Raw genomic sequence first — 20,387 nt, forward strand, 5'->3', positions numbered from 1 at the left:
GAACCTGCTGGATAGTGTCCTTGAAAAAATAAAAGCAAATTATAGTGATTTTTGAAATAAGCACAAGGGCTGTGTGTCAGTTAGCATTTCTAGGGACTATCTGTAGGACAGTAACAACTGGAAGAGATTTAACTGTCTACTTTCTACATGGAGAAGGTGCATCTGAGAAAGATAATTTAACTTGTGGCAAAACATAGCCAAATTATGATGTCTATAAATATGATCCTGTTGACTCCATTAGAGGTTTTGTTTGTTTGTTTGTTTCCATAGAAGTGCAGCTTACATACGCCTGTTCTTAAAAGGATGATTTAAAAATGTTTGAACATCTTGATAAATAATTTTTTGTATTGCCTGAAGAGTCAGTTGTCCCATGAGAAATGGTTTACACAGATTTTATGCAACCTATTTTTATATTACTGGAGTTTTATGAAATGACTGAACTTTAAATACTAGCAACTGGCATTTCCTCCTACCTGTATATGCTCTTGTGAATAACATATCAATGAACGTATAATTAGATGTAACATTAGCAAAGACTGACAGAGAGGTTGTATATGTGTAGTACAGTAGCAACAGCTAAAATTGGTGTAATATAAAGACAGTTTAATTTGGCACATGGTAAAGTAACAAACTATCATATGATCTTACCATTTCAACTGAAAACTGAAAGAGACAAATTTTGTTTCATTTAGAAAAAAAAAATAAAAAAAAAATTATTTTTGCAGACAAATTTATAAAAACAAAGTGCAAATTATATAAATCATAATAGGAAATATCTAATGTATTGTCTTAAAACTTTGGAAATATATCTTTACAATTACCGGTCTTTTAAACTAAGTAATTGATTTAAGTGTCGCTTGGGAAAAAAAAAATAAAGTCATCAATAAAGTAAGAGAATTCTGCAGCTGTTCCTAACAAATAAATGTAATATGAATTTGCATTATACATAGTTTACTTCAGTAATCAATTTTAATGACTTATAATCTATATCATTATTTAAGAAATGACAAAATCATTGACTTACTCATAACACTTGCTAATTGTTTTTAAAAAATAAATTCTACACATGACTAAGGAAACACCCATTTCCATTTGCTTTATGTTAAATCAACATCTAACCACTCATGGTGATTTCATTCAAAGAAAACAGAAGGAACACATTAGCTGTGTGGTTAAAGAGATTGATGGGCTTCAAACATCTTAACCATGGATGTTTTTTTCCAACTGTAGAAACTCATGTTTTTAATTTAAATAGCTTCAAGAAAATGAAGATTGTTTTATTCAACAAAGCTGTTGTTTCTTGTTTCTTAGACAGAAATTAATTTAATTTTGTTTAATTAAGTAATATTAGAAACAACCTTGTTCAGAGAAAATGCGGCTATGAAACAAAGCATGTGTATTCCATATTAACTAGGTATTCTGAAACGTGATTTTTGTATCACATTAAGAAATAAGAAGACATCAATAACATTTTTAACAGTGAACTTGGATGCATGTTTTTATGTTCATTGCAGTTGTCTCCCTACTTTCTGAAAAGTGAATGTAGGGGAGCAATGGAGCTGTGTTATTGATGAAGTACATTCCTTACTGTGGGCTTTGGGTATTTATGGGTGTGTGCTGGTGGAGAAGAGTTTACAGTTTAATTGTACAGGCATTTATAAAGCTCAGAGTTTTTGAGATTGAGCTGTTAGGAGTCACGTAGCAGAACGCTTTTAAAAAGAGACAAGCACAATTCCCTGTTTTCATACGAAAAGCTCAGTACAGAAGCTGAAACAATGATGCCAGAAAAGGAACTACAGCGCTGAGCTTTGGAGAAAGAGATATGTCATGAGATCCCAATTCTCCAAATACTCTTGCACATTTCTAGGTTCCCTTTTCTCCAGCTGCTATATCTGCCTAGGCATTATTCCTGCATTCAGGCAGCAAATAGCTTTTTTTTTTTTTTTTTTTTTTAAGGAAAGAAGCAAGTCCCAAGAGAATAGTAAGAAATTAAATAGATTTTTCTATTTAAAATAAATGTAATTTTGCCTGGCAGGTAGGGAGATCCTTCTCCTCCTCCCCCTTTCAATTTGCCATGACTTTGCTAAATCTTTGTATCTCTTTCAGCCACTAATCTGCAGCCAAAGGAGTGCCCCATGTCTCAGACTGGCAAGTGTGGTGATCGCTGCGTATTCTCATCACCTCTTTGCCTCTTTACCCTACTGCTTGATATAACAGAGCAGAAAGATTTGAAACAGAATAGGGGAAAAACTGACTGTCTATGCCAAACCCCTCTACCTCTTATGATTTGCTTTATCAAACTCCAGCTGTGGATCTAAAGCTTACATCCATTATGGAGTGCTTTTAACTATAATGTTACCTAGTGTAGCTGGACACTCTCTTCCGTTGATGTGTGTCACAAAATGAAAGGTGATGCACGAAAGATGAACAAAGCATGGAGAATTCAAAGGCAAACCATTATATTTGCAATTATGAATCCATGAAGGCTTTTCTGTTCTTACCCAAGAACCTAATATAAACAACCTAGGTATTATTAAATTCCACATTACTGACAGCATAGGCCAAGATTTGTAGAGATACTCATCTTTATCTGCAGTTTTACAAACCCATAAGGATTCAGAAACCTATGTTTAGGGTATGGTTAAATTTACTTTCTTGAGAAGTTACGGGATAAAATACATCAAATTCTTGGACCATCGAGCAGAACTCAGGCCTCCCCATTCCAACTGACTGCCCAGATCATTAAGCTACAGTCATGTTCCCTCTGGTGCTCTTGCATTCTGGCCCAGTGAATCCTGAATTGTTTTCTGCTTGGTGCGCAACTTTAACAGGAGAAGTGGAGAATATCTCCATCTGCAATCAAGCAGTGGGTTAAAGAACTCTTTAGATGGAGAGAGAGATGCATTTGAGTCCCTTTAGGCAGGGGAGAGAACTGATCCTGTTTCACACACTGGACAAGTCTCCAATTGCCAGTTGTAAAATAAAGCTACACATTTAAAAGAAAGTGGTGATTACTGATCAGTTTAGTGACAGGATAACTGTGTTGGTGTGTGCCAGGTTCTCTTTGAGCATGACTGTCGCCTTTAGCTGCTCAGTTTTGTTTCACAGTCTTAGCAATGATGTAGGCGCAGAGCTCTTTAGCCTGGTTTGTCTTGACTGAAGTAGTATTAGGCATGAGGAGCGTTAGAGCTCTAAATTTTAGTAAAAAACCATGGAAGTGCCTACTGAACAGCATTGAAGCAGAGGATTTCTTAAACTTAAGGGCCTAAATTCCTTCCATGTTTCTTCTTAAGAGTCTAGTTGTTGGAATTCTATACCACGCCAAATGAAAATCTGGTCCACAATCACAATAATCGAGTTCAGAGATATGGTAAAAGGTTAGGAACATGAAAGTACAGGGTGTTCAGGATCAATCGCAAAAAGAAAAGAACCTCCCACTGCGTCTTCCCCATGCCATGGTTGCAACTTTCAAAGCTCCTTATCAAAAGACAGAGATTGAGAGCCATAGTTGCTTCCAAACTTATATATTTGCTTCATTTGCTTCCAAACTTATATATTCTAGTTCACATTTACTGTTTTCCCAGTATGCCACCAGGTTTTATGCTGTAAGTACAAGTGCTTTGTTTTTTTCTTCTTGTTTTTGTTTTGTTGCTTGATGTTGTTGTTGGGTTTTATTTAAACTGTTCAGTTGGTAGCTTTAATCAAGGCAACGTGATGCCTTATGTACATGTCATCTGGTTCTGCTTCTCAGTTTCCCGTGCCACTCTGGAAGTACTCATAACCCTAAGCTGATTGGTTATACTTGCTTTGATTTTGTTTTGTGGTTTAAGCCAAGGACTTGGTCCCTTATATTTTTTTTATAAGAATCTATTTTTTCCTCTTGTTACTGATTGCTATTGAAACGCTGACAGTTATGTGATTGGCTCCCTCTGGAGCAGATACCAAAGACGCATCATGGATCACTGGTCAGAGAGCGAAGGAACAGCAGCAAATTCATTCTTTCCCCCTCCCCATCCACTCGGTACATCAGTACTGCTTTGCAATCCATCTTGGATGGCATGGGCAGAGAATAGAGAGGGAAACCCAGATTTGTTTCCAGGCTTACATCTTCTAGTTCACGTTTTGTCATGCTTGCATTACATTGCCAGGTGTAACTCTGGCAGCTGTAAGAACAGTCATTTTCCTTCACTGAAACTGCCTATAAAAGCCTCTGTTTCAGTAATGATTTGTTATACATTACAAACACCTGCAGCACATGGGAATTAATATCACTAAAGTATAGGGATCAAAGATATTCCACCTTTTTTTCTCTAATTAAATGATCATTTACTTCTGACAGACCTCGATGTTTTTGACAAATAGTATTTGAATCTGATTGAAGGTATGGTTACGCCTTTCTAAAAACACTGCAGTCAAAGAATGATATTACTACCACGTTGCTCCTGTTGTGAGGAACATCGATTGACTGTTTAGTACTACTGCTAATTAGAAATATTAAAATATATTCAATAATTAAGATGCTATTTCCCATCCCACTATGAGCACTGGCTGCTGTCTGTTGAATAATCAGCACCAAAATATGATATTTTGTATTATGTCTGATAAGTCACAGTAGTGCATGTAATATATCAGTAAGACAACACACTTAAGCTTTTATTGCATGCTTGAAAAGCAAAGCGAGAACTCTGTATGCATTTGCACAGGACAGGGAGAATTTCCTGCATATGCAACCACTGAATCTTACTCAGGAATAAACCACAAATTTGCATTGTACCATTTAGGTGGCCGGTTCTTCCTTTCTGTTTTCTCTTTCCGTCCTCTCTGTTATGGATGCATTGGTCTAGTTTGCTTTCTTTAGAATTTTTGTTGATAGTAAAATGAATGTGCAAATTCCCTATCAGTTGTATATATTAATATAATTCCCTCTCAAATACAGCTCATTTAAATTAGCACTGGTAAAAGCTGAGATACATATTCATACAGTTATTTACATAAATCCCATTCAACTTTATGCACCCTAAGCTTTAATGCAAAGTATCTACTACCGCAGGTAATTTTAGCACAAGCAAAACAGCACATAAATGACATCTGACTTGTATGTCTTTAAATAAACAGATTATTAGAAAATTATGTTTTTGACATTGTAATTTTTATGAATAAAGATATACTTTAGTATCCTGCATATTTTGACTTTACCACTTAATGCAACCAACTTTTGAGTTTCCAAGGTATTTATTGGTCAAAATTTATCACCTTACAATCCATTATCATGCCAAACCTTACCAATTAGATTTTTTATTACAGTGCTAAAGCTGGCAGGCCAGCTCTGTTCTGCCTTACAACTGAATTCAAATACATTTTCAAAAAGATTAGTACATGTTTGTTAATTCACTTGTTTTCTTTGAAAAAAATCGTGTCTGTAAGGCTGAAAGTTGAAAAGAGTGATGCATTTCTCCAACAAAACACACCCAATGGGATCTATGCAAATTATATACATTATGCATGACAATTTATGATACAATATAAGATTGTGTGTTAATTTGTGAATAAACTAAACGTTTCAATAAGAACAGTACATCCTAGAGCACAAAGTAAGTTTTGTAAAAATAAATATATACTTGAAATTGATCAATGGAGAAGTAATTTTTATCAGTTTACTGTAAGAAAAGTCATTGGGTCATTATATAGGTTTAGGGAATTTAGGCATCATCTATTCCTTGCTGTGAAAGACATTTGCTACTAAAAATATATATTAAAATCTACTATGTGCAGGTGCAGATTCTACTTAGCAATGCAGCTCTGTTAGTATAAGTGATGTTTTTCTAAGTAAACAGAGGAGATGCAAGGTCATGAAACAGACAATGGCACATATCTCTCAGAAAATTAGTCTTTACTGTACAGGTCTGCAATTTTTGCATTTTCCTTAGCATATTGCAGTAACACATTGTGACTTATAGCAGTCTCTATTTTTCACAATTTTCCAGTTAATGAAAGTAATGTTTAAATACTCTGAAGTTAGATTATTAACTTCTACAAAATAGAAACAGATGTGTGTCTTAGTATGCCATTAAATTTATGATTTACATAGTATTCCTGAATACAGCTGAGCAGAGGCCAATGATTCTAATTTGCTCTAGATTTACAATAACCTGATCTGGTTTTTGTAAGTACTGAAACACTTTAAACAAAATTAGAAAGCCGTTGTGCTTTGTGTGATTAAAGATGCAATTCCCTTTGGGGTAATGAGAAGAGTTAGAACATGTTTCTTTCTTTATGGATGTTTCTATTATAAACACGAGTACCATATATTATGTATTTTTGTTACTATTTCCTTGTTTTTAATTATAAAGTAAACTGATTGAGTTGTACTGGATTTACACTGAAACTATGCCAAAATCTAGCTAAAGAATGCATGCAGATGTTCATAAAAATCCTTAAAATTCTTCAACGGGTCTTAAGGTCCTGTTAGACAAATACTAGTTCCATATAGTTTGCAGAGACCAAAACATCTCTCTGATTAAAAAACTATACAATTTAAAGATTTATTTTAAAAGGTAATGCATTTCTCAGCTTATTAAACTATGTTAATATACAAAATTTTACAGGACAAAGGCTCAGTGGATTCATTGCAATTGAGATCTGGAGATACAGATTTTCTGTATCTAATGGCAGAAATGACAACTGGAATGAGTGTTATAGCCTAAAATATAGCCTATCTATGAGAAATCAAGTTGTGATGTTGCTTTACTAAATACAGAATTTTATTAAAAAGAGGCAAATTAAGATTATATATGTAAGATATAAGCAAATGGCATGCAAGAGCAGTACCCTGTGTATGAATATTTAAGGCCTGATGTAAAGATTCCGAAAATCAGTAGAAGTTAGGCCTATAAAGATGCATGGCTTCAGGGTTAGCTGGAAATGAGGCTTTTCCAAATTCTAATCCATGACTCCTCAAAAGATTTCTTTTGAGGCCAAACAGTACATCATTTAGCATTGTAATTCACTTTTCACATGGAAAGGTGATATAGCAATAAAGTGCAAGCATCTTTTTCATAAGGGCCTCAATTATTTGTTGCATATTGCACCCAAAAAAAATCAAATAGATTTTATGAACACACAAGTGCTGAACCAGGCCTTTGATTTACATAATACCCAGAATATAATTTTATTTTACAAATTATATTATTCATTTACTATTTTACATAATGCATTGAAAATAATATATGCTCAATATTATATATTCATATGTAATCATACTACAATATATGTATTTATATTTATCTTTACCTCTGATGAAATGTTTAATATTATTAATCCTTTCATTTTAATTATATATAATTAACTATCATTAAAACAGGAGCATTACCTTTTAATAAAAATTTAATCATACATTTACTGAAGCACAGGATCAAAATGCTACACATGGATGAGATGTCTTAAAAGTGATTGAATGCATTCAATTTATTTGGTCACTCACTCTTCCAGTGCACTTAGAGATTGCCATTTGTGCTTCACTCAAGAGATCTTCAAGAGTAAATTCCCTACTGCCTTCTTTGACTTTGGATTATAGCCTTAGCCAGTCATATAGACTAAGCCACAAGCATAACTCTCAGTCTCTATATTGCTCCAAATTCCGCTTTCACTTTTACTAGTGCAGCCCTTGATATGTATAGCATATGGTCTGTTACACGTATTTTTGCACTGGGTTGTGGGCTCGCATGAAGCAGCACTGGCAGAATTTTTGACCCAGGCAGGCTGATGTGAACATACTTCATTTTAAGAAAGGAGGAGGACTGCTGTGCTGGGGGACCTGACATAGCAATATGAAGGTTTGAGAAAATGGTAAGAGAAAAATTTTCCGTCATATACTGAGGCTGAAGTGTATAAAACTGGACTAGTTCTGCCATTTCATCTGAACTTTCTGAGAACTATTTCCATTAAACGCAAAATTACCCATACAAGAGGCATTAGGCTAACAACAAGAGATTGGCAAACAGTAACTCATTCAAGTAAAGTTTATCTTACGCCTAGGGAAGAATTAACGTTACTGAATTGTTTCTTTCTTTCTTGAGAGAATGAATATGCATATGGAATAATTTTTTGGTGGGAATGAATGGTATCATGAATGGACTTCAGAACCTCATACTACTTTTTCACCTGTAACATAGAAGAAGCTGAGGCCCTATGTCTGCAAACATACAGGCTTTGGTGAGAAAACTTTTGCTGAACTGAGACCATATTTTCAGTCCTACAAATACTTATGCCTGTTAAATCTCATCAACAATAGTAACTTAGAAGTTGCAGCTATAAGGAAATGTGTCATCCTATGCCTTGTATTAAAATCGAGGGTAAGTTTTGGAGAAGGAGTTTTTAATTGTAAATTCATACTAAATCACCACTTCCCAGAGCATGGAGTTTTGTTTGCAGCAAGCTGCTGCTGCTGGAGCCCAGTGTGATTAACTTGGAGAGGGAGGGTAAAAACTGCAGATGAGAATTCCACATGTCTGAGGCAGAGCGCCTGAAAGGAAAGCTCAAATTTTAATGACAGAGCATGGGGATGGTCATTATAGGAATATACTGTATTGACAAAAAGGGAAAACACCTGGTCAACAAAGGTTTTGTAGTTTTTTTTTCTTTTTAATATTAGTTATTTCAAAGTCATATTAAGCTGTCGGAAGACTTTGGTTCATTATGAACACTCTGTTTCTTAAAGATGCTGGGTGAGTCTGGATGCACTTAGCATAATTTATTTTCCAATCGAGTCTGAGATGCTCAGACCAACCTCTATTGAAGTTGACATTTTTTTTTCAAAGAGAATTAAATCAAGTTTTATTTTTGTTCAAAAAGAGATTTAGTTACATTTCTTAATTGTCAATTTTCTTCAAACAATTACTGCATGACAACATTTTTTAATAAGTGAAAATCCAATACATTTTGTGATTTCTTGTATTAAGGCCCACTCTAAAGACATTTGTCTGGTGCAATTATTCAACAACTCAGAATCAATGGGAAGTTCAAAACTGTATTTATATTATTTTTGAACCTTTCTAATGTGATTTAAAATTACCTTATCCCAATACCCTTTAAATCTCAAGGGGGACTGTATTTTAAATGTTACCATGGCCGGAGGGCTTTATACATTAGAATTATATTAACTAAAGATACAATAGACTCTTTTCTACTCTTTTCTTTGTATTTTCCACAGCTACTCTATACTAATATTGACATGGGTAAGGCAATTCAAAAACTTCAGAGTGATAACGAGGCCATTTTGCAATGGCTGTTTTGTTGAGCAGTGAAGCTGAATAGAGAAGGGCAGATTTTGGCTCCTCAATTCCTGCCATTTTGATGACTTTATTGCATAAGACTCAGGTCAGAAAGTTTAAGACTCTAAAATCTATAGACCGCATGTTTTCAGAAAATACCACAATAGAGATTCCAGTAAAAATTTGTAAGAGAACTTTCCATCTTCCGATGAGACATTTTTACTTATGCATAAATGGTCGTTGTTGAAGAGCTTCTGTCTTCATTATTTAATTCCTTTGTGGAGCTTACAGTCAACATGATCCCGTTGAGTTCTTTATTTAATATGTTTCAGAGCACAGGACACCTGCCGACTTCTTTAATAACGAGTTGTCCTCAGTTGGCTTATATGTGAAAACTGTGCAGCAGAGGCAAGTAAAGAATAACCTTAGACATTAAGACTGATTCCATTAAAAATAAAATAAAACTATGTCCAGGCTCCACACCCGAAGTCCCTAAAATAAATTTGCAAGGGCTTTTCACAGCATGGAATCTAGGCGGATTTTTTTTAATTGAATTCTGTGCCGTGTAAGTGCAGCTCAGTGGAATTCAATTTCCATGTAGGCTCCCAGGAAAGAAATACATGCTAAGTATTTTTATTGCTAATGTTTTGGATTTAGTTTCTTAAGTATTATTTAGATTTGACTGTGGACAGAGTTGCTGGTGTTTACCATAACACAGTGCTCTGTGCCTTTCTTTGGAGAAGAGACTCTTTAAAAAAGGATTGACCAAAGCATGGAAATTTAACCATGAATAAATTCTGGGGCTTTGCATTGTATTAAGAAGGCTCATACTCTACTTCTTTGCGCAAACCCTATGAATTTGATGGAAAATCTCCATATGCCCAATTCAAGCTATATTTTTAATCCCACTTTAATGTATTTTCTCTACTTTGTTGGCAGCCTCTTTCACACCCTGTTAGGACAAATATGGGGGAAATATTGTTGCGGATGATTCAGCAAATCCCTACAGTCTCTGTCCTGTAGTTCTTAAGGGAAGAAACCCCACTAAGATCAATGAGTACTTCTGCTCTGACTGGATGGTAACTCAAAAACAGAAATCAGACTTTGACCAGTTAGTTTATCTTGATTGGCTTTATTGTGCACTCAAACATTAACGTGATCTCCTGTACTTCTGATGAAACACATTATTTTACTTCAATCCACAAAACTCAGATGATGAATAAAAATTATCTCACGGATGAAAACTACACTCAGCCACAGTTACTGAACACTCAAACTGTTTTTCTTAGCCAACAGAATCTGAAACACTTTTTTCCTTACAACTCTGATATCTGTTTCATTTTATTTTATACTTTTTAAGGTTAATCCTTCATATCAAAGAAATACTCTGCACCACAGGTTCAGCCTTGTTAATTATTTCATGTTGCAATCATTAAATTAAGCAGCCATTGGTGTTATGTGAAGGGTGCTCACCCGGTGCATAAACATGTGCTCCCCTCTCAGATTCTGTCACAAAATACAGACCTAATCCAAATTATGCCCAAAATCTCTATTAGAAGACACACTGTGTGCTGTTTGTACCTAAATCTACTTCCCCTTTCTCTAAGAGGAAATGTTGCTATTTACTGTATTGTCTACTACATACAGTCCATTACATGTTGTCATTATACAGTTCTCTGTCACATATTGCATATTACATTTTAGCTATTGCCTATTTATATTATGTTGTCTCAGAATCTTTGAGTGTTGGGCTAGGCTGAAGGCCCAGCAGACCACCGCAGTTCACTGCACGGTGCAAGAACAGGTCTCCTGGGACTTAGCACCCTGTCTCTGGCTGGAACTATGGTTCATCAAGAAGTTGGTGGGTATGCACCATCTTAAGGGGTGGGAAAGAACAGAGGCATAAATGTTTTTGAGTACATACAGATCAACTGGCCAAGGGTTCAGATCTGATTCCACACTAAGAGCAGATGTGCAGACAATGTGGAGCTGCCTGAGCTGAAGGCCGGGGAGAACTTTGGGCTACAGCTTCCTGCAACCGTCCTCATCAGGGCAGGCTTTTGGAAGAAGACTGTATTCTCCAAAGACTCTTTGTCATAATTCAGCTTCCCTTTATTGTAATTCTGCACAGAGCAGCCAAGCTACTCACAAGACAGATAAAAAGATATATGTTTGTTCACTTCATCTCATGTCTCTTCTTCCTTTGCTCCATACAATTATTTTGTAACACATGAGGAAAAATGTTTATGTTCTGTCTAATTCAGTCTAAATAAAATGTTAAAAGGTGACAATCTCTTCAAACATTACAGATCATTACTTACAAAACTATATTTAAAAATTGTGAAAACAATTACTTTGACCTTGTGAGCTATGGAAATATTTAAAAAACAAATCTGCTATGCTTTTTTGGCTAATAGTTGTGATTTGCATAGTTGAACCATGAATGCCGTCATAAATAGCTACAGATCCAGCTTGGCATAATGCCCAGCAATGTTAGGGTGCCAGACAAAAAATCGGGTCAACCACTTACCAAGGAAGTCATTCTGTCTCAACAAGGTGATGCCTAACAAAGAAGCTACAAGGCTGAAGACAGATAACATATTCAGCTGCTGTTCAGAAAGACAAGAACTTTTCATTTATCAGGATAATCTACTACTCGTAATCAGTACACCGAGTGAACTCCCTCTTGTAAAAAAGAGAAAAGCCCATCAATTGTTTTTGCTAATTAAGATGAATATTATTCCTGTGAAATGAACCAAAAAGTTCTGTGTAACCAGAATCCCAAAAGAGATCTATAATCTAAAAGAATAATTGCACAGAGTTTTAATTGAGAGGAAAGTGAGAACTATCTTTTGTCTCCTGTTTTTAGCTGCAGCGGTCCTCTACATATGTTAATAGTTCTTTTATGTTCTCAGTTTATCTAAAACATGATTTTTTATATATCAAAAACAGTTATGGAATTCAAAATTCATGACAAAATGGCTATATATTTAATTAAACACTACCGCCAAATATTACGTATTTAGGAATAACTTGAGATAACATATAATTTCTTAACATACACAGAGAAAAGTCCATTTTTAGATTAAAATCTACATGTTGTGACTGTTCAAAGTAATGTGCATTTAATCTTTATTCATTAAACACAGATAGAGTAAGAAATTAGAAGTGTTTTTTTTTTTTCCTTAAACTTGTATTAATTATATTGAACAATTTGTTTTCTTCTGAGACATTTATCCTGTTTTCAGGATTAAAAAAGCCTTGCAATATTGACAGGGAGTAATATGAGGAAGCTCAGTTTCCCATTCCTTAAACAATAGACACCCAACTTTAAAATATATTTATATTTGAATTAACATTTACATAAGGGAAATCCATAATCAGCAGAGTAATGCTACATTCCAAACAAGTCAGGAAAAATTCATTGAGGTGTATATGGTTATACGCATAAAAATGAATTTTCCCCAAAGTAATCTATTACTGTCTTTGTTGTAGTAACCCTTAAGGTCCAAGCCTTTGTCCTATTGCCTTCACTTATAGTGTAGATCACACGCTTGGCCTCAAAATAAAAATAATTACAATTTCACTTAGCATGCAAATTTTGAGTTATAAATTACCTCAAATCAGGATACTGGCTGAATACATTTGTTTTCATGAAAAATGAAATGTTATGCCTCTTTTCTGCCCTTCCCCCAAGCCTTCTTCACAAGATCAGCCCCAGGCTAAAATGGTTTTAAGTAGACTAAAGCTGCTGGTAAACACTTACCTTTGACAATATTATTGCCTAATGAACATTGCAGAAAAGGGTGTATGCAGCGCAAGCGTCTGTCTGTGGCTGCAACCTACATAGGATCCTTGTGCCAAGTACCTACTGCTAATAGGCAAACATACACAAAAGAGACAGACCCTTTGATAGTTTAATCCCAAACCCACTTAACTGTCACACAGATAATCTTTTTGATTAAAAATGACTCAAGTTCTTCTTGAATATTTTTATGTTTGTGGATGAAGGAGGTTAAATGCAGTTCTCGTGCCTGTTTGTGTGTGTGTTTTCCTTAGTTCAATGTGACTTTTATTTCTTTTTAATCACATACATGCTCCAAAAGTATCCTCAGGCCTGATCCTTGTGAAATACGGTTAGCAGGCAGGTAAAAATACATCACAGACTTTGCCAAAGCAGACCTCATTGTTACTATCACAGGGCTAGATCTATAGGTTAAAAACAAGTGTTTCAAAACAGCTTCACCTGCAGGTTTTACTTTCCTATTAAAAAGTTTCAAAGAACAACTAACCTGCCTTATTCATTGGAAATCATGTTATCGTTCTTAAGGTTCATCATAAAACTTGTGTTTTGCTATTGGTTTTCTTGAAGACTGGCAACTTTGATACAGTTTATATCAAAGACAACAAAAAAATAAGTCCCTAAATCATATTTAAAATAAAAATATTTTAAATCTATCATTGTTTTATGCTTTTATGCATTAAGGTTTATGAATAATCTGTTTTTTTAAAGGGTCTTGAGTTTCTTTTGGGATTAGATGGAAGATCTTTCAAATGTAACGGTAAGAAGCAGGCACATTTCAAGTCAGAATTTGTGCTCCGATGGGATATTTTTGAGTAATACTTCTTTCCATTTTAACAGTAGTTTCACTTCATGATGGTTTTATGTTGATTTCAGACTACATTTTTATGTAGTGGGAAAGAATTTATTTTTTTTTTTTTGTAAAGTGAATGCCCAAGACCTGCTGAAAAACATTTCTCCTTAGCAATGTACTCATAGGATTCTGTATAGTTTGCTCAGACATGTTATTTTAGGATGACCTTTACATGTACAGTATGATGAATTTTTCTTTTTATTTGATTGCAAAGATGTTATGATCAAGGGGTAAAATAAATATTGCCTTTTTCAGCCATCAAAAAAAAAAGAGTGACGAATGAAACAATCTTTTTTTTTTTTTTTTTTAAGCAACATGATGGCATGCAGAAGAATTGATGTCTCTGAAAAATATGTATTTTTAATTCACAGATACAGCAAGGCCCTAGTGAAACATAAATAAAGATCAATCTTATACAATTCAAATAGTAACACATATTATGGAACTCACTGTTTTGAAGCCTAAAGAAGAGAGGGATTTATATTCTCCACTGATGGAATAAAAATGTATTTAGGTGTATGGGAATCCATACATTATAAGAGATTATACAGAAAAATTAAAAGTTGAGCATTCTGAGGTCAGTAGCATTTTTAAGACAGATGCTAAATCCTGACTTATTTTCTTTTGAAGAATTAGTATAATGTTCTGCAAATCTTTTCTAGGTAGCTTACAGGATTTGAATATTGAAATATTTTCAGTTGTACAAGCCATATAATTATGAAATTGTACAGTACAGTTATTTCTTAAGCAATTTGGCAATCTTAAAATAATTTACCTTATATTCTTTGTTATCAGAAACAGAAATAGCTTTCTGCTTACCATTCTGGAAAAGATGGAATTAATCATTCTGCCATAAAGACCCTAGAAAGCAAAGAAAACGTTATTAGTTATTATACTCTCATCTGCAGGGATTCTAGCTGCCAAACAATGCATCACCATCAAAAAAAATAATATATATATATATGTTCAAATTATAGATCAATAGTTTAATGTAGTTTTGAATATACATTACATGTACTTAGCAGGTACTGGATTAGAAAAAAAGTACTGGCTATTGTGCATATCTGTATTTAGAACTGCATGCCAGCTGGAATTTATCTGTACAGTGTTCATAAAATATAGACATAGGATCCTGGCATCCAACTAGTGATTGTACTTTAGAAAATAAAACTTTGGGCTGGCTGTTATTCTTATACGGAGTGGGAGAAAACAGGGCAAAGCATGTGCATAAATGGTTATATATATATGTATAAAGAGATAATTGTCAACAATATCTTAAATATTTTCTTCTTAATTTTTAAATAATTTATGATTATTAAACTAATTAATCAATCCTTACATTTTGCTTTAGGAAAATATAAGTTCTGGGCTGTAAGTTTGTAATGATTAGGCTGGAGTACGAAGTCCACCACACACCTCTTCAGCATGCTTTAATTGTGGCTTGGAAATGAAAGAAAGGATACCAGTTAACTCTCTTTTCTTCCTTCCACTCTATTGTCGCTTTCAGTCTGTCTTACACCTGACATAGTAGCTATTCTGCTTTCTTTAGAAAGAAATGAATCACTGCCACCAGCTCCTTAAACTAAAGGCTGAGCAGAGAGTGATCACTTTCCCTCAGTAGCTACGTGGAAAGGATTTTGACTTTTCTAAAACATCTTATGCTATATGTGCCAATTGTACAGTTCAAGAATAAAAAGTTTTCAGGACAATAGGGTAAATTTTGCCATCATCTCTCAACATTACTCCCACTGAAACAGCCAGGGCTAGGTACAGAATCTGCCTTGTGCAGGCTTTTCAGAGGTAAAATAAGGATTTTTTTTTTTTTTTTTTTTTATCAAAGGAAGGAAAACTTTTAAAACTGTTTCATAATTCTTAACTATTTTTATTCTTTGAGAAAATTAATTCCTAAAGTAAACATGCAAGGGGGAGAATTAAGGAATTCAATTTAAAACTATGTTTAGAAAATGTTAGTATAACCAACAGACAGAGTCATAAACCACTTTGAAGAAAAAAATGTTGTCATCTAGGTAGGGCTATTAGCTTTAAAGACAGAAACAACAAACTGAGCTAAATGACAGATTGATTCTAGGCTCTCAGCATGACCGCATACAGTGCTGGATGAAATATCGCTATTTACTGGTAAGGGAGTGTCCAGCTAGAGAAGAATTCCCCGGGACAGGAGTTACTTCCGTTCAAGGAGTTTACCTTGGGCAAAAAGGGAGTTTCCACAGTGCTCAGCACTGCAGAAATTCAGGCCCAATCTAGGTTGCAGCACAGCACAAGAAACAGGGAGCCTGGATAAAGCTAATGTAAATTAGAAGAGTCCCCCCCAGGCTGCTCTAATTTACGCGGAGATTCATTGGCCTGTATCCAGCCTTGAATCCCAGCATCCACGGAGAAGCCTTAAAGCCACTTTTGCTCCGTTCTTTGCGGGCTACAGCTTCTTTACTATGCTTTGTGTGAGACTTAGCACAGAATATCTCCTTTACTTCATTTATGAAGCTCAGGAAAATAGGATCTCCCTCAGCCAAAGGAAGAGCATTGCACGTAAGTTTAAAACGAGCCCTTTGGTGATGCCTCTCAGTGGAGCCAAGTTCCCGCAGAGCACTGGGTCTGCGGCCTCCCCAGCCATCCCTGCTCCTCAGCCCTCCCTGCTCGCAGGTGCCCTGTTTGGGTGAGGTAATCATTAATCCACTGCCTGTTCAGGGCTGTTACATAAAAAAATCCATTCATCTCAGCAAAGTAATACTTGCCTTTCCTCTGCACAGCTTGCGAGTCCCCCTGCCACCGAGCCGTAATTATTTTTGTCAAAGCTATTTGTAAACCAATAAAATGTCACCGTTTCATAAATGAACAAAAGTTCCCCCTGACTTCAAAAGAAATTATATTCATGGAAGGCTGGATTTTGCCTCTAGATCTAATCTTTAATTATTAAGATTCCACAACATGAGTTACAGCATTGTAAGACACGAACTGAAAACTGTGGTCCTATCCCCTACCTATCAGCCAAGTACGGAAGCCTCCAGACCGATGTTTAAGTTGTTTGGTGCTTTCGCACAAATATTTCCCTGCAGTCTTTGCAGCAATGTTTTTGTCTAAAGTTAAGCATACGCTGTAATGTTCTGCTAAATCACGGCTTAAATCCTTACATGGATTCAGAGAAGCAAAGCAGCTGGAAGTAAAATAAGTTTGTATGACAGCTAATGTATGAGTTCTTTTTGGACATAAATCATTTTTAATAACAGGTTATTTGCTTGTGTATAGAAGAGAATTATTATTTTAGAAGAAGTGAGTCAAGGCTTCTCCTAGCTTTTGCTTTCACTGGCTCAAATAAATAACCTGAGTAGATGTGAGTATGACCACCCAATTCTCAAATCTGGTTTGAGAAATGCTAACTAGTTTTTGATTTGCTTTTTCCAAACCCAATTTGTCTATTAATGTTGCAACTACTTTCAGTGTCTCTGGCAGTAGCGTTAGAAATGTCAAAAAAAAAAAAACCAACAACAAAAAAAGCCACAACTTAGTTCTGTAGTTCCTGCTTGCTCACTACAGTTTTGGAATCAATAAACAAAATTGCATATTTTTAATCGCTAGCTCCTGAAGAGGGCAGCACGTTCTAGATATTATTGAACTGTAAGCTTTGACATGACAGCCCTGGCTTTACTGTACTACACGCAGAAAAGAGGGGGCTAAAAACATTCTGGATACTTTGTGTAGCCAGTTCCCATGATACAAGAAGTCAGGAAAAGTTCTAGGCTGTTACAGACCAAGGTCAAAACTGTATTTGATTATTAAAGAGAACATTCAAATTAGCTACCTGAAGCAATGTATTTAGAAAGAGATCAACAAAATACCAGCAAGGAGTATTTCTACGAGGAATATGTTTTATCTTTAACACTGTAGATAACTTTTCCTATTGGCAGTGCATTGACTATCAAAACTACTAAAGGGGTTAGATTTAATTATCTCACTTCTTTGCACATTTCATCTCAATTGCTATGGCAACATTCAGTTGCCTCAGCAGCAATGTACACTTTAATCAGATATTTCTTCACTCATTTCTCTGTGCACCACAGCAGTGTAGTCAAATTTACAGCCAAACTCTGATGCATCTGATAACACCTCTTAGGAATTAATGGTTAGGTTTCCCCTGCCCCTCACCCACAAATATTTCTAGAGAGTTTTGCACCCTGATGATAAAGGCTTTGGGAAATGAAAAGTGTGTACACTTTAAATCTTTTGTACTTCACTGATCCTATGTTGTTTTTCTGCCACCATTCCCCTTTTCACATGGCTTCTACTTATTCAGTAACTTCCCATCAAGCTACAGGCAGGTCTTCTGGTCCCTGCAGGATCTCTGTCGGCTGAGAACAGGAAACACAATAATTGGGCAGACAATATGGTTCCTCCCGTATTCCACCCTGCCCTGAAAAGCTTTCTGTTTGATTACTCAGCCCTGATTAAATGCATCATCAGAGTACATCATAGTTCTGTAAACTTCTTGGCCCAGAAATCAGGAACATAGGCTAAAATAAAAGTAATTAGGAGCGATGAGCAGATACTGGGGACTACATATTGAAATCCAGTCACTAAGAAGAATCAGGAAGCTAAAAGTACATGGGGGTTACTGAATTCCGCTTATGGGAAATCTTGATATTTCTGACACAGAATATCATCTGGTTTGAAAACATGTCACCACCAAGGTAAAGTGGGAACAGAGATAAGTTCCTAATGGTGCCTAGCTTCTATGATGAAAAACACATTAGAAATGCATTAGATGGATTGAATTAGATTGGATTGCAGTCAGACCTACAGGAAAGAATGATAGACATAGAGCATTAAAACATAATTCTGCATATTTTGAAGATTGTCTTTAAGAAGTCAATTAGTTGATTTTGCTTTTTTACATCAGAATAAATATGCTACACTGCTTTTTGTTTCTACTTGCATTTTTCATAGCTTTTTCTCTGTTCGCAAGTAATAAACTCTCACAGCTCATTTTCAAGTAAGGTCTTGGATTACTGCTAGGTAGATACAGTATTGACTTGGGCTGCTGCTGTCCCAGAGAGGTATAATGGAGTCAGTCAGAATCAGAGCCACTGTACATCTTGTCATCATTACGAAGTCTGACCAGTCTCCCTGACCATGCAATATAAAATCACTCTACAGCGTATCTCCTGGTGAGCCATAGCAGCTTTTCTAGAGGTTTCATAGCTCAAGATACTAAAAGAACATATAGCAAAAAAAAAAAAAAAAAAAAAGTACCCAGTATACTTTTTATACATGATGAGGGATCTGATCATATATAACACAAAAGCCAATAGTATGTGGGAAGTCTTTTGAGGATCTTGGGAGACTTTTCCAACAGGGTTGCTGAAGCCTAACATTTGTCGTCCCATGTCATAGAATCATGGAATCACAGAATTGTTTGGGTTGGAAGGGACCTTAAATATCCTCTAATTCCAACCCTTTGCCATGGCAGGGTCACCTCCCACCTGGCCAGGCTGCCCAAAGCCCCAACCAGCCTGGCCTTGAACACCTCCAGGAATGGGGCATCCACAGATTCTACAGGCAACCTGTTCCAGAGCCTCACCACCCTCTGAATGAAGAATTTCTTCCTTGTATCTAACCTAAACACTTTTTTTTTTTTTTTTTTTTTAGGTTAAAGCCCTTACTCCTTGTCTTATCACTACACTCCCTGATAAAGTCCTTCCCAGCTTTCCCGTAGGCCCTGTTTAGGTACTGGTAGGCTGCTATAAGGTCTCCCCAGAGCTTTCTCTTCTGTAAGCTGAACTACCCCAACTCCCTCAGCCTGTCTTTGTGGAAGAGGTGCTCCAGCTTCAGATCATCTTTGTGGCCCTTCTCTGGGACCTCATATGATAGCACTGTTTCCTAATCCATCAGTGAAGCTGCTATATTTTTAGTGTTCTGAACAAGAAACTACAAATTACAGAATCTACAATGCTTTTTCACATCAGTACATTTGAAGATGTACACACAACCCCTTTGAAATCAATGGGTCTGATCATATAAATAAAAACTATTTATTTTTGTACAGCTGGTCCCAGGAGTTTAAAATAGGTATTTTCTTGTAGAATTGTATATATAATATAAGCTTTATATGCAACTACATAAGTTTTAATAATGTTCCCAAATTATATTTGTGCCATAGAGAATGCAAAGATCATTTAAAGTTCAGAGTTTGCAATTCTGTACTAAAATTCAAATAAATAATAAAAAAAACTTATACTTAAAAAATCCAATATCCATGCATAGCTAAAGATCACAAAATATTTGTTGTGACTTGTTCCACTCAGAGAATTCATTTAAAAGTTGATTCATGTAACATGGGAAGAGCTATGCTGATTTCTACCAGCTGGGAATCTGGTGCGTAGTCTTTATAATAATAATAATTTTATAGTGCTGTAATTATCTATGCCATATACAACTGGGAATCTACGCC

At 35.4% G+C, this 20,387-nt stretch overlaps 1 protein-coding gene across 2 annotated transcripts in view; it reads right to left on the reverse strand.

The window, feature by feature from the left end:
- The window catches only part of ADGRL2 (adhesion G protein-coupled receptor L2), a 388,201-nt gene that overhangs the window by 163,395 nt on the left and 204,419 nt on the right, over nt 1-20,387 (reverse strand). For both annotated transcript variants that reach the window (XM_083846278.1, XM_083846287.1), the window contains exon 3: nt 14,744-14,785. The gene's annotated coding sequence lies outside the window, so the exon portion shown is untranslated. The remainder of the gene's footprint in view (nt 1-14,743; nt 14,786-20,387) is intronic.

The sequence above is a fragment of the Anser anser genome (genome assembly GCF_964211835.1).
Source record: "Anser anser genome assembly, chromosome: 8".
In the NCBI taxonomy this organism is placed as follows: domain Eukaryota; kingdom Metazoa; phylum Chordata; class Aves; order Anseriformes; family Anatidae; genus Anser; species Anser anser.